Here is a 15,908-nt window from a genome sequence, read left to right as displayed (position 1 = left end):
TCATTCTACTCTACATTTGTGATATACCATAAAAGCAGAATATTACGATGGCTACACTTGCTCTCGAAGACAATAGTGAAAAAGCCACACGAAAACTACAACAGGCTAGTGACAATATAAATAATTGGACACAAGCTTGAAAATTTAAAAATTAACGAAAATAAATCTGTGCATGTGCATTTCACCTACAATCAGACCGTACAAGCACCAATGAAATTAAATAGTACTATTATTCCATATAGCAACAACATTAAATATGCCGGAATACAAAGAAGAAAACAAAAGATCTGAAATTGAAATATAAGAAAATGTATTGGCTAACTGGAAGAAAATCACAATTATCAGTACATAATAAATTGCTGTTATATATGCAAATACTGAAACCTATATGGACATACAGAATTCAATTATGGGGATGTTCTGCAAAGAGTAACATAAACAAAATACAAATTTTTCAGAGCAAAGTCCTGAGAAGTTTTGTGGGAGCACCCAAATACTACAGGACTGAATACCTACATCTAGACCTTCAGATACCCACAGTCAGTCAAGAAATCAAGAGAATTGCAAGGGGGTATGCGAAAAGTCTCCATTCTCATGACACAGACTGAAAAGTATCAAACCATCTGATCTTGTATAGTATTGTGTAGAGACGTGCATATAATAAAAATACAGCAGTGACATGTATGAACATTATTTCACCAGAGACTTACATAGGGTCCTCCTAGTTATATACCTAGATTTAAGTTATCATAAAGACCAATTGTAGGTTAGTCGGAAACGACTAGTAACAATGTAATAATTAAATAATAAAAAAATATATATCCGCATACCCAAGCCAGTGTGAAACTACGGGGTTGTACAGACAAATTCAACATCAATATGATTCACACTTATAAAAACAAAGTTCTTTCTGGTATTGTTGATGCCCCATGGCATATTATAAATGAGAACTTCCACTAATACCTAAAAGTACCGACGGTCAGTGATGAAACTAAACGGTTTGCGACTTCAGCGGCAGTGAACGTGTCGAAATGATATACTGAAATCGATATTTTCAATGCGAAACAACCTTTAACTGGGTAAACGGGCACCTATAATAAAGCCACAATTATCGAAATTATTTTTCCCTGATCCAAATACAGTAGCTTTTATATTATGGGCTATTCTAGCTCTTGTTTTTGTCACTATGCTCCTTTTCATACAACATTGATTCTTCGCGACTTTCTCATAAAAAATTAACCCATATTCCTCAACCAACTGATTTACCTGATTTAACTCCACCAAACTTTGGTCATTCCTTAAAATAAATTCGAAAAAACTAAACTCGAGGACAAAAAACACAGTAAATGTTATTGTGTCGAATAGGGATTATATTAAAGGGAATGAAATAAGTTTAGAATATAAAAAACCGAATATAAGATAAGCATTCGAATTAGGTGGTTCGGTATATATATATATATGTATATATATATATATGTATATATATATATATATATATATATATATATATACAGATATATATATATATATATATATATATATATATATATATATATATATATATACAGATATATATATATATATATATATATATATATATATAATAGATATTATATATAAGGATAGATAGGATATTATATATAAATACAAGGGGAGATATTTAATGAACAAATATTTTAATTTTGATTTGTTTATAATTATTTGATTAAAACGAATAATTTATTAATATTTCTTCTAATATTTCTGAAAAAAATCCTAGTATTTCTATTCTGACCAAAATAATTTTAATTTTCTTCCTTTACGGTGATTATTAATTACTGTTTATACTCCTCTGGCATATATCAAGCAATTGAATTACTCTTTTTTGAGTTAATAAATGTGATGTGTTAACAATCACCTTTTCGTTTCCAGAACGAAATTATTCTGGGTGATATGTGGACGGGACATATGGCATGTATTCACGCCGTGTACCTAGCTAAATTTACTGAAACGTTATAAATACGTCTATATAACCCATATGTCGGTAAAGCGGACCGTAAACACGTGGATAATATATCTATATAATCTAATTACGTCAGATTAAAGGTTTGACGGTTGCCTTTTCCTTCTATATGACCATCATAAATTGTCCATTACAATGGCCTTTAGAGCAGATGCGAGTTAGTTTCAGTTTACGCATGACTTATTTCCCCAAATCTGATGATTTTCCACCATTTGCGGACTATGCTGCCTTGTTTAGTTATATATAGGGGACAGACAAAATAATATGCAATATAGATACATCTTGTGGCATGTTGAGAACATTGTTTCTGTGAAAATAATGCGTAGATTATAATTTAGTGTATTATACGCTTTGTTTTGCGATTATTTAAATAAAGCGAACGGTGAAATGAGTGATCTCTCAGATGTTGCTAACATTTATGGAAGGGCTGCAGTTGCTAAACGAAATGGAAGCGAAAAGAGTACTGCCAGGATCATAAGACCTGGAGACTTGAATGAGATATGGTCCGATGAATGACTGTTTACATTTTTTCTTACAAACGGCAGGGTTTATGTATGGCGAACTGCAAAAGTAGTTATGATGCGGACTGCTTGCTTCCTACATTTAAGCATGGGAGAAGTTCCGTTATGATTTGGGTGGCAATAGTAATATACAGTTGGTCCTGCCAATCATATCACAGACCGACTTACTTTAAAATTCTTACTATGACCAGAATGAATATTGTTGCCAAACAGTGCCATATTCTATGATATTCAAGAGCAGTTAATTTCTATCTCAAACATCATTAACGCAAATGGTGGAAGTTTTAGTACAGGAATGGTATATATGGAATTGAAATTGTATACCTATACCTGTTATATTATTGGAATATTGTTCTATACAATATTACATTGTAAACTATTCAGACGCTCTACGAGTCTATTCCAGAATTGCAGCTATTTTAAAAGCAAATAGTGGCTCAAGACTAGTGTTGGGAACTATCGACTGAAATAGACTATCGACTATTTAGTAATTGACTACTTTTTACTATCGACTGTTTCAGTCGCTATTTTTGGTTCGACTGATTTTACTACCTTATACCAGTGATTGTTTCTGTCGTCGGTTTTCAGTTGCTATTTTCGGTTCGACTGATTTTGTTACTATTTACTATCGACTGTTTCAGTCGTGTACTTTTAGTTAATATTTTTGGTTCTGCTAGAGTCATTCGACTGATTTTTAACGTTCTTGCTCTATCGTCCTAGTCGCGACCTTGAATTTAGTATACACAATTTATGCTTACATAGGCTTATATGTAATATATATAGTTTTATATTCTTTTTAGTAGTTTGCTTCTAAATAACAATATATTGTATATTAATATAGCAGCATTTTGGAACGATATTTTTCAAGGTTATTAATATAATAGAATAAAAAGATTAATATTGTGAATGATAAACATTAATTGTTATTGTTAAAAAATATTTGCGTTAAATAACAAATAAATATTTACTTTATTTAAAAAAGTTCTAGTAGTTATTGTGCGATCATTTTTAATTATATCATAAATGAGTTTTTTTTCTATGATTAGGTAAATCTTTAATTTTATTTGTAATTTTATTGTACATCCTTAGCATTTAGGTTTTGTTTAAGTTCTACTGTATTGTCTGTATTTATTATAATATATTATTTGAAAATAGCAATTAACATATTAAAATACGAAAAAACGTTTGTGGGGTATTATTCCACTCCATAGAAAAATTCCATTTCTTTTTAGGGATCCACAGAAAATTCAAATATAAAAGTAATTCTACTTCGTTTAAAATGAAATTATTAATTGCATGATAATAGTACTCAGTAATTATTTTTTTCCTTTTGTTTTCTAAAGTTAGTACGTGAAGGAATATGTACATCTCCGTCTCTTTCATACTACCGTTGGAAAATTAACCACGTATAAAATTAATTGCTCCAAGCAATTATCTCCGTCCTTTCGTCTCTCACAATTTATACAGGAAAAGGTTCGTAGATCTTCGTCTGACATCACGAATTTGACAAAACAGTCGAACCGTGCATTTGACTGAAATTAGTAATTACTGTTAGCTGACTGTTATTTTTTGCTATTTTTACTGCTAGTTTTTTGACTATTGACTGTTTCGACTGTTTTCAGTCGATAGTTTCTAACGCTACTCAATATCTTATTAATAAATAAATATTGTGTATATGTCAAGTTTTCGTATTATTTTATTCAACCTCTGTTATTTTACATTATTATTTTACCCTTTTTAGATTTAGTCTTGATTCTATTGTCAAGTAAGTCAATAGTATTTCTTATATTCGGAAATCAAATAATACAATTAAAGGAATTGTTGGTAGTCACAAGCCATATTCGATATAGCAAGCGACGTAAAGTCCACTCAACTTCGATCCATTACTAAGCACAAAAATATCACTGCCAAAACGACCTACCGTTATTCAATTGTTTTCGCCGATATAATATCCGCTTCTAACGAACCAACACAAAGCCACGATTTTTTCCTTAACTAAACCATAAATATTCACCATAATATTAAACCATAAAGACTTCACGAACTGAAGAGAGAAGAACGACCTGAACTCTAACCTTGCAGATCCGGCCTCAAGACAGCGACGTTGGCAAATTTAACAAATATACGGTAATTGAGATAATTTATTTGGCTTTATAGAAATTAGAAATTTTATGTTTAATGAGTGATAAAATTGCACATCTAATTTCGTATCTCCAATATATATTAGAACGTGCCTGGTCCAATTAATAGTTAATTAACCAGAAAATTACCGGCTACGGAAAAACAAGAGAGAATAGCTGTTTTTATGTTCAATAATGTTCAATATTTACACTTAATATACAATATAAATTCTCAACTTGTATTGGTGTTTTTATAGTCAACTTTCACAATTTCAACGACTATAACCTAGAAATCAAATAAAATAACGTTTGCTACACGATTTGCAGGTATATTGATTTTAGTGAAAATTATTCTTTAGTAAAGTTAGGTTTTATATTTAATTTTATACTTAAAAGACTTAATAAATTATGACAAAAACCAGAATTAATTAAAAAAGGCATTTAGAGCTTTCCCATTATATGCTTGCATCTGCATTCTGGTCATATATATGTGTTGGTAAAAGTTATCATTTTAAACAAGTGTTGAACAATGTAACCTATTTTTTGAATTCGATGATTTTGACCTTTCTGTATGCAAAATAACAGTTTGCAATTTAGTATTCTTGAGTAACTCAGCGTATAGAGACGCTAATTGTGGAACACTCAAATCAAATAATTTTGGAAACTTATAGTGATGCTGTTTTGTCGTATCCCAAATGTCCGTTTTGGTTTCAGCGATTTACAAGTAATTATTTCGTTAAAAAAACAATTACTAGAAGGATTTATATAAAACAACGAATTGCAAAACTGATCATCATCCGCTTGCATAACAACGTTGTTGCACTTTGAATGGATCGAATGGTAAAGAAGTGCGTAAATGTATCGATGATTAAATGATGGTGCTGCTGAGCCAATATCGTTTTTTCGATAGGACGCGAACTTGAGCTTATATTTTTAAATTAATATATATTATATTTATTGTTATTAACATAATTAGTTCTACAAAACCTTTATTCACTAGTACATCTATATTTACCCGAACATCAAGATGCAAAAGTTGAATATATCATACCAATTAAAATTCAGCAAATCTGTAGAGTCATTAATAAAAAACGCTGTAGATATTATGACTGAAATAGGTTCAAGAAATATATGAAACTATGGACGAAGGATTGAAAATTGGTGACGACAAATGGAAAACGAATTAAAAAAGGATATAAATTTGGGTTGATAACATTACTGTAGACTCCAATATAGATTAATTGCCTTAAAGGCTGCTCAATTTCATTTTTGAAGGACAAAAAATCGTCTTCAGTTTTTAGAACATTAATTCTACTTTAATGAAGTCCAAGTTTAAGGCATTTAAGCAGACGATTATCCCTCTTTATATACATTAAAATATATTATGTTTTCCATTTTAATGATAATTCATAATCATCCTTTACATTACAATGTATTAGATACGAGTCTATATCTCTTAAAAATTGTTCTGGAGCTACCAGATTCCTCAAGAATTGCCTCTATATACAGTAATAAAAACTTTTAATTGTAGGTATGAATCCATTTTATAGATTTAAAATTACGGGTAATTAACAAGACATTAAAGGTACATCCACAGTGATATTTTTGCTTCAAATTCAGTACACCCGAAGCTTGTAACTAAGTACTTTGGCCATTTACATGGAAAGATAATTATGGTTTTTCCTTTGTCCGATGAGAAAATCTTGAACTGTGGCAACATCACAGGGGCCAGCGACCTGATAGCACGAATTCGAGATTTTACTCGTGCACGTTGTTTTTCACGAAAAAAAATGCCGGCCTCAGGCTTTTTGTTTCGCTGCAAAAACGGCTTTAAAATTATTTGCAAAAAATGCTATTAATTAATAATGGTATTAAAGAATACGTGAAAACACCTGTTTCGTGTTTTTTCTTTGATAATTAGGTTTTTGTTAATTATTTTTGTATACCAAATAGGTCGACCTCAAAATATTTTAATACGTCAAGTGAAAAGTGTCTGGTCCGGATCGATTTTCCGATCGATGATTCGACAACTTAAATAAATCATTTTGATGTATAGATATTCAATTCTCTATAAACGTGTCTACAGAATTTTGATAGATGTCGGGAAATATGTCTGAAAATGGGATTACTTAAATTTTATGGAACAGTACATTTTAATAGAAGAGTGTAGCACCTTCTACAAACCATAATTTCGGCACTGTAGTACTTTATGAGATTTCTGGATAAAAAAAACATGAATAAACTGTACAAGCCTTTTTCGAAGCCAATTTTACACCATTAACATTGTTTTGGCGAAGCTGGAACAAACAGTAGTTGCACGATATATAGGAAGATGCTACAGGATGACTTCGTCAAAACTTTGCATCCAAAACAGTTTTTTACCGAGTCACTAAAAATGTGTATGGTCTAAAAATTGATGGTTTGGCTAGTTTCGAGCAGCTCAAGATGGACAATCCATTTCCAATAACATCAAACACTTAGCGCCTTATCCTTGCCAGCTTCCTTGACTTTGTAAGTGTTTGTGGAGGTTTTTCAGACAAGGACCACGATATTTTTGTACATTATTGCATTAAACTGGCTTTAATTTTGTTTCGGCAGCGATTTTATTGATGCAAATTGTTCCAAAATGTTTATTGATTAGTTCTGCCGTTATATCGGGGGTTATACAAGGCGAGGTACAACTTTAACATTGAAATTTCCATAATGAAAAAGAGCACTCCATTTCTGACACTGGCGTTCTCATAGAAAATATACAATTTTACATGTAGAAAAAGCGAAATATATCGAAAATTAACGAATACAAAACGTTAGTTTTATATCTACAATATTATATGAACTTTTATGTTTTAAATACGCTGCAAAATGGATTCGTGGAACAAGTATTACTGGATACAGGGGATAGACGAAACAATATGAACACCATGCAATACAAAATAACTTAATGCATGTTCGCAATACTGCTTTCGTGTAAATAATGCTACGCGTATATATTATTCAGTTTATATGCGAAGTGTCGTAGCTTATATTTCAGTATATTATAGGATTTGTTCTGCGAAGTAAAATCAAGAATGGCGAAATGTGTTATATCTCAGACTGTAATAGGGAAAATCGTTTGTTCTAGGTTAGCAGGAACGCCTGTGACGAAAACAACTGAATTGTTTAACGTTTCACTAGCTACAATAACTATAATAATGACGGCATACACAAAATATGATAAAACATCATGGACAAAGAGGAGTTGTGAGTGAAATCCGAATATGACTGAAACTGAAAGAACGATGAACATCTAAAAGAATTGTGGTTAGGCAACTTGAAACAGTCGCGGCAAATCTTATAGCAGAACACAACACTTACTTGAGTAAATACTGTTTCGACAGGAACAATACGGCAAAGCTCCTCAAATCCATGTAAGGGCTGCGATTGCGAGACCCCTTATAACGGAAGACTACGCTGCGAAAAGAATGGTACAACGATCATAAACCTGGACACTTAATGATTGAAATAATATGGTCCAATAAATCAACATACATAGTTTCTTACTAACCATCGGATTTAGTTGTGTATTGTGAACGACAAAAGAAACCTACGATCCGTTATGATTTGGGCGACAATATCGTGGTATTCATCTGGTCCACATATCCTCAATGATAAAGTTCTTACTGTGATAAGCATATTACTACCAAACACTGCCAACAGTCTTGATTTGAGCAACATCAGAATATGATCAGACATAGTTGAAACGTTATGGACAATTTAAGAGTAAAGAGTGAGGAGTAGATTTCCGTCTCCAACATCATTGAAGTAATTGGCTGCGGATGTTTAGGTACAAGAATAGGCCAAAATTCCTTTGGAAATATTCAGACGCTCTACGAATAATTGCAGCTATTTTAAAAGCAAGTAATGGTTCAAACCTTTATTAATAAATGCATCTGGTGTATTTGTTAGGTGTTCATATTATTTTGTTCATCTCCTGTATATGCGACTTTACATCCATCTATCAGGAAACTGGGATTTAAACATCCATTCGTCCTTATATAAAAAAAAATTGTCAGGGCAATTTTGTTTAATATTTATTACTTATTACCATTAATATATACAGTCTATTCTAAGTTTTTTAGTAATGCGTCGTGGATGTTTGTGACGTCGAAACATTACAATGTTGCCGCATCAACTTTGAGTTTTAATTCAGTTTGGCTTTGACATACAAAATAATTCTAATCTAAATGAAATAATTGAACAAAAATGTTACGAAATATAATTTATTACAACATTATACTATATCTAAAAACTACAGTTAATTATACAGAAACAATAATTTATAGGTAAGAATTAAAACCTCTTATCACTATTGTTTTTAAGAATTTTGCATACGTCTGACAACTTGTCGCCATCCAGTTGTCAGATGTACGCTAATTTATTCAAAATATTAGTTACAATTATTACAGGTTACAAAACGGCAAACATTATTTTGATATTTTGATAAATTTTAAGTCGTTCCGTAATATATCATATTATTTCGTTTGAAAATGGCAAAAAACAATAGATATCATAAAAATCATAAATTGGTCATAAATTGGTTGCGACATTAATAGGTTATTTCGAAAATGAACGGAAGCGCTCTTTTGCCGGTAAATTCCGTTCGAGAGGTAATTATTGATGATATTAAATAATATAAGTCCCTCCAGTATTATTGAAAATGTGTTTTATCAGGTTGCTGCCGTGCTAAATATTAGTGTAGATACTGTAGTAACATCGATTACAAAACGGAGAATAATACGTTAGATTCACCCAAGGAAACCCGTCTACATATAAAGTGGGTGACGAATCTTGACCATCTTGATATTGGCACTATATGAGACCAAATATACGAAATGTATAAGAACAGTAAGTACACAAACTATTTTATGGATATATACATAATTTAGTAAAATTATTTTGGAGAAAATTGTCTCTCTGGAAAGTATACATAAAAGAATTAGGGACATGCAAGATTTGTGTGCACAGATATTATTGTAATTGTTCAAAATTAAACATAAGCATTAGTTTAGAACTTATAAGGAGAGAATGAATACTAACTGTTTTGTAGATATGGTAAATGCATTAGACAGAATTCAGTGATTAATTTTATCAAGAATGGTGTACACAGGTAGTAGCAGTAGAAATAAAAATACAGTGGTACCAAGATAACTTGCCAAGCAAACACCATCGAAGGAAACATCGAAAAGTTCTTCGATAATATATGTATTAGATGTTCTATAATGTTAAAATAAATTATATTTGATAACAGATTTGTTCACTTATTTTATTAAGATTAGAATTTTTTTGTATGTCAAAACCAAACGGAACTAAAAGTCAGAGTTGATGCGGCAACATTGTAATGTTTCGACGTCACAAATATCCACGACGCATTACTAAAAAACTTTGAATATACTATAATTATTACCGCGTTACAAAATTGGTGAATTATTTACATTATTTTAAATAAAATTTGAGTTAAAACACAAAAAAGTTAATCGCGAAAAACCTTGAAATTGCGGAAACGTTACTACAAGCCCATCTTCAGTCATTAAAACACTATTAAGCAATAGATACTTTGTTCTTTGCTTAACCGAAACAGGATGAACTGGTCTACTCGACAAGGGTATTGAGGCTAACGTAGAATATTTTATACTATTAAAAGGTAAGATGACGTTGTTCGTGTCCTGAACACTTGTTTGACGCGAAACAGTTACTGGTAGTTACGTTATTTGGAGTTGTGTGTTGTATCATTCCATATATTACTATATTACGGGTAATTTATATCGACAAAGTTGCTATAAAACTTATTTTACAAGTACTAATAAGGTAATAATAATCGGACGATCAATAACAATTAATATTATTAATTGCTATTAGTTCGAATGTGTATATTAATATAGTTTTAGATATTTTATACTCTCAGTTTCTGCCTTCAAAGTATTTCAAGTATCTTTTTTTTAACGGTAATTAAATTAATTTATTGTAAGAGTATTCAAATTAGTCTACAGATGATTGATTCATTTTCTCAACTTGTAAGTTTCTGCTTGTGAATAATAATATTGAGGAAAGATATATTACATTTCCACCATAACTAAAAACAGAGAAGTTGTATTATTAACACCACCTCAAAAGGCTAGCATATTTAATTAGGTATTTCTTAATTGTTTTTTACGCTCCTTTCTTACTTCCGTCGATTGATATCAAATTACATAAGAATATCCGGGTAAAAATAGGATTCTTCTGTTTTAAATTTTCATACAATGTTTGTCTCGACGGTTTAGTTAGTTGCCGGATAGCTGGGTATGGTAGTCTATCCTGAATCTTAGGCTGATTTATTCATGAATAAGAACTAATTGTCTAAAATAAATCAATGAGTAGATACGCACAACCAGGAAAAGAACTTGACAAGTTATTCTTTAAGTTGAAAACACAACTGAGAACAAAGCCCAGAAAATACATTAACATATATATTAACAAGGCTGTGGAAAAATAAATTAAATTTTTCCTAATGGATAGATTTAAAGATAATATTTCCTAGACAATTCTAGAGAGATAATAAAGTATTTAATCAGTTAGAAGTTATTGCGTCTTGAAAACAGAAATTCTAGAATATTTACAGTGAGTATAACTTTACCAGATAAGTAGCAAAAGGTCATCGATCAATAAGCGATAATGAAATCAAGTTGAGAAACTTGAAATAGCAAACTTTCTTACCTATGTATGTGTACATAAGAGAAAAAATATCACATATATTTATTTCCTCATAGTTTATGAATTTGCTATTTGTATTACTAGAACTATTTACAAATGTTTTATGTAATATTCTTGGTATATGTTTAACACTCAGCCTGAAATATCTACACATATTAGAAACAAGAAAAAAGATTGCAATTGCTTGTGAGTTATTTAGGTTTTCTTAGTTATTTTAATAATCTTGTTGCTGTCAGAGACGTGCTACATAATTGTTCTGGTAAGCCTTATTTTCATTGCAGTAATTTTATTTCACTTTAATTTTTTATATTACATACGTTCATTTATATTGATATTTAATACAAACTAAATGAAAAATATTGAGATATTTGTAGGTTTTTCAATATTATATGATATATAAATATATAATTTATTGGTCCATGGTTTAGAAATAAAAAATAATTATTTAAAACGCATTAGACTCAAATTATTTTACTAAATATTAATCCGAAATAATAGCATTCTCTAATATTTTTTACTGATATTTAAATACTTACTTAAATTAATGATATTGATAAACAAATATTTAATATACATTAGATACATTTTTCAAAAAATATGAATCTTAATTTATAAGACCTTTTAGAACATGTCTTAAAATGCATCAGATAAATCAAGATTTACGAAGAAGATTACTTATATCTCCAGGTAACTTCACGTAAATGAAAAACGACCACCGGGTGAGCCTAAACAGAAAAGGTGGGACACTATTCAGAAATTTCAAGGATGTCCGGTTCCATAATCGAGAGTTTTCAATGTTTGAAAGGATCCTCGTGTCTACAAAATATAATATATCAATTAAGTTTTGACCACTTTTATTAATGGACTTCAAAAATGGAGGAGGTTCTATGTTCAGCTGTATATATATTTTTTATATATGTTCACAAATCTCTCCATCAATTGTGTACCGATTTAAAAATTCTTATTTTATTTGAAAGAGTGTACTTCCAAAGTGATTCCATTAGAACCAAGTTAGGATCTGATGGTGGAATCCGCGGAAATCGAGGGAGACCCTCAAATTTCAAAAGTATGTACAATGTTTTCACATATTTTTTTATCTAAAATAATGAGATATTTGTTTATAATATAATTGCTGAGATGATGTATCGAAAGACGCAACTCGTCAATAGTTAAGAGTTATAGGATATTATTTAAATATTATGGGAACATACAGTACAACAATTATATACTTTGAGGTTATTTAAATAAGCTGATGATGAAAGCAGGGGTTTTTCAGGAGTTTTTAGTAAGGGTTTGCTTACCAAAGTCGTTTAGTGGAAAATTCGTTCAGTTTCCTTTTTAAACAATAACCATATCATACGAAAAGCCGTAGAAATACAGTAAATTGCCTCTATGCTGTAGTGGTTAGACCATTCAGCTCACACGCGGAGGTCGCGGGTTGAACTCCTTTCGATTTTGTTGTTCCAGTTTGGTTTGGTTCATTGTTTTTTTTATTCCGATTTTTCCTCATATGGGCTTCACCTTTAATTTACCTACTCATTGTAATACTTAATAAAATAACTGCATAATTTTTTGAGTAAATAGCTAACACTAAACAGAGAAAAATAAATTTTTAAAAAATATGAACGACTTCAAAGAATAAATAAGGAACTCACTAAAAAGTAAAAAATAATCAAACTTAGATTTTTAACAGAAAAAAAAATTTTGAAATAACATATATACATAATAATCGTTGTAATAACTAAATAAAAATAAACAAAAACCTTATTTAACCCATCTACTACACGTATTTTATATTCTACTATATACACACAATTTAGCTTAATACCTACCTAAACCTATTTATCTATTTACAATATAGTATTACACAGTTATAATATTAATATAAATATATTTCTTTTAAAAATATTCTTTTGATATATATCTTAACTTTATGAACATTATTGATTTGTACTACTACTTTGATATGTAATAAAATAAAATAAATAAATAGAAATAACCAAAGTTATTAGAAAGTAAACTTTGATCTGAACTCTAGTTTTATTCTTAAAGCTTTGACAACATATCATAAAGAGCAAATATAGAATTCTAGCAATTCTAGCGATGCAGCCTTTAATGCCAAAGCAATAGACGGTTTAGTTTGTTTTTTATCAATTGAAATGTATCTAGACTGGATCTACTACCCTACATGAGCAATCATTTTATTCAGTCTGAGATGGTCAGATATCATCTTTGAGATCTTTCGTACCAATTTACTTAGAATTTTCTAATTTAAATTCCATTGTGTTCATTTTAATGATATAAAGTACACACACAATTTTTAAAATGTTAATATACACGTTAATATTTTTATTACTTTTTTTAGAAAATTTACAAATATTGCTTCAATGAATATTTTACGGTTAATATATTATACTGCTCTGATGTTTCTTGGATTTATGAATAAATTAGAACTTGTTTTGACTAGACAATTGGAGCATCCATTATATTTTGAAAAGTTCGCCTAAAAAACAGACGACCCAGTTAATATATATGTATCTCTTAAGTTTAAAGTCCCATAACTTTCTTTCCTTGCTATCTGTCTAATAGACTAATTTAAAATACCATTTTAGTTACAATAATGCTACATAAATCAAGTCGACTGGAGATTATGTTTTATTTATGCTTTCGGACGGTCTGTTTTGCCTTGAACTTCAGTTTATTTTTCTTTTAATTTGATCATTATCATAATGATCCTTTATTTGAATTTCTCGGGTAGTTTCACATTGGGATGATAAAAGTATGCCAACTTTTATTTGTGCCAAATATAATTAGTTTGTGATTCTTTGGAAAGTTAAATAAAATTTTTTGTAGAATTTGACAGATTCAATTTTAATTTAAGAAAAAATGCATTTGCGAGCAATTAAGCTTTTGATCGGGTTTGGCATTTGGGATTAATCTGTAAGATGAGCAAATTGTTATCGCGTAACTATCGTAAATTGCTGGAGTCATATTTAATCGGAAGAAAATTTAGAGTATCGCACGAAATGGCGTTCTCGACATTTAAAAATATCTCGGCTGGAGTTCCACAAGGTAGCGTTTTAGGACCTCTCCTGTATCTGCTCTACACTGCTGACATTCCAACAACAAAAGAAACACTTCTTGGAACCTTTGCTGACGACACAATTATTATGGCAAAAGATATATCTCTGCCTAGGGCAATAGAAAAAGTGCAAATGGCAGTCAACAAAATCTGCAAATGGACGAAAGATTGGAAAATTCAACTTAATAGCTCCAAATCTGTCCACGTTAATTTTATTTAAATTTATTATTAAATTTTTATTATTAAAATAATAAAAATTTAATTACATCACTCAATGGATGCCCTATTCCTCAAGCAGAATCAGCTAAATACCTTGGAATCATTCTTGATTAAATTGGAAGCATCACGTTAGACAAAAAGCAAAACACATTAGAACCAAAATAAAACAACTATACTGGTTAGTTGGAAGATACTCTCAACTTGATCTCAAAATCAAATAGGTTGATCTATAATACAATTATAAAGCCAATTTGGACCTGTGGGGTGCAAATATGGGGTTGCACTAAAAATTCAAATCAACTAGTCATACAGCGCTGTCAAAACAAGGTTCTTCGATTGATTAGGAATGCCTATCGCTATGTAACCAATGAAGAACTGCACGATGACCTGGAAATCAAATGGATTTGCGAAGTTATCCAAGAGTTTGCCTTGAAACACGAAAGAAGATTGCTAAATCATACTAACTGGAACATCATACTGGAAGCAATACAACTGCTGGACAGCGCGCAGGATGTCAGGAGATTGAAGCGAACAAAAACCATACGAACTTATATAAAGTGTATACATTTAGTGTAAACTATACCTATAAGGTAATAATTAATAAATAATTATAATTTTATAATTGAGGAATACATACTGCTGTATTTTCTCGCACTCGTCTTACTTGTGAATTAATCCAAGTACATAGGAAAAGTAGTAATAAATTAATTGTAAATTAAGATTGTACTAATAAAGTAATAAAGATGTTATAAAAAAAAAATTGCGAGCAACTGCTTTCAAGACATTTTTGAGATCGAAGCAGATATATTTTTTAATTTCTTTTATTTCTGTGCAATTAATATTCACACATAATTGGTTTAATTTTGAAGACAAATGAGGTTCTGGTTAATACTTACTGGCTGTACTTTGTAAATTAACTATCAGGCCTATCAATTACTTTTTATATAATATTTTTATTGCGTTGAACTTATTTTTACTTTTTTACATCAACTTGAAGAAAAAGGCGGCGGAAAGTCATTCAATGTTGTGTGACGCTTATGACCACTATACTCCATCGATTTCAACGTGTGAGTGCTTCGACGTTTTAAAAATGGTGATTTTGACACCGAAGGCAAAGAGTGTTCTCCACAGCCAGAAAAAAATATGAAGGCATTACTCGATGAAATCAGCAATGAGGATAGCTGTCGATTACAATTGATAGGTTTGAGAAGAGCACTGCGCTAAAAACGGCCGGA

The 15,908-nt window shown here is 30.4% G+C and overlaps 1 protein-coding gene across 4 annotated transcripts in view; it reads left to right on the top strand.

Annotated features, from left to right (window-relative positions):
• sprt (PDZ domain-containing protein sprite) overlaps nt 1-15,908 on the top strand; it is a 178,643-nt gene that overhangs the window by 30,993 nt on the left and 131,742 nt on the right. The window contains exon 1 of one of the 4 annotated variants that reach the window (XM_076409731.1): nt 4,501-4,650. The exons of 2 other annotated variants lie outside the window; for them this stretch is intronic. The gene's annotated coding sequence lies outside the window, so the exon portion shown is untranslated. Of the gene's footprint in view, nt 1-4,500; nt 4,651-15,908 lie in introns of those variants that run through there. One more of the 4 variants, XM_076409729.1, reaches the window with a different exon arrangement.

Source organism: Rhynchophorus ferrugineus, unplaced genomic scaffold (genome assembly GCF_030347505.1).
Source record: "Rhynchophorus ferrugineus isolate W39M unplaced genomic scaffold, kcgeb_rfMv2 rfM7, whole genome shotgun sequence".
NCBI lineage: Eukaryota > Metazoa > Arthropoda > Insecta > Coleoptera > Curculionidae > Rhynchophorus > Rhynchophorus ferrugineus.
Note: the sequence above shows the minus strand (reverse complement) of the source record. Positions and strands in the feature narration are given on the sequence as shown.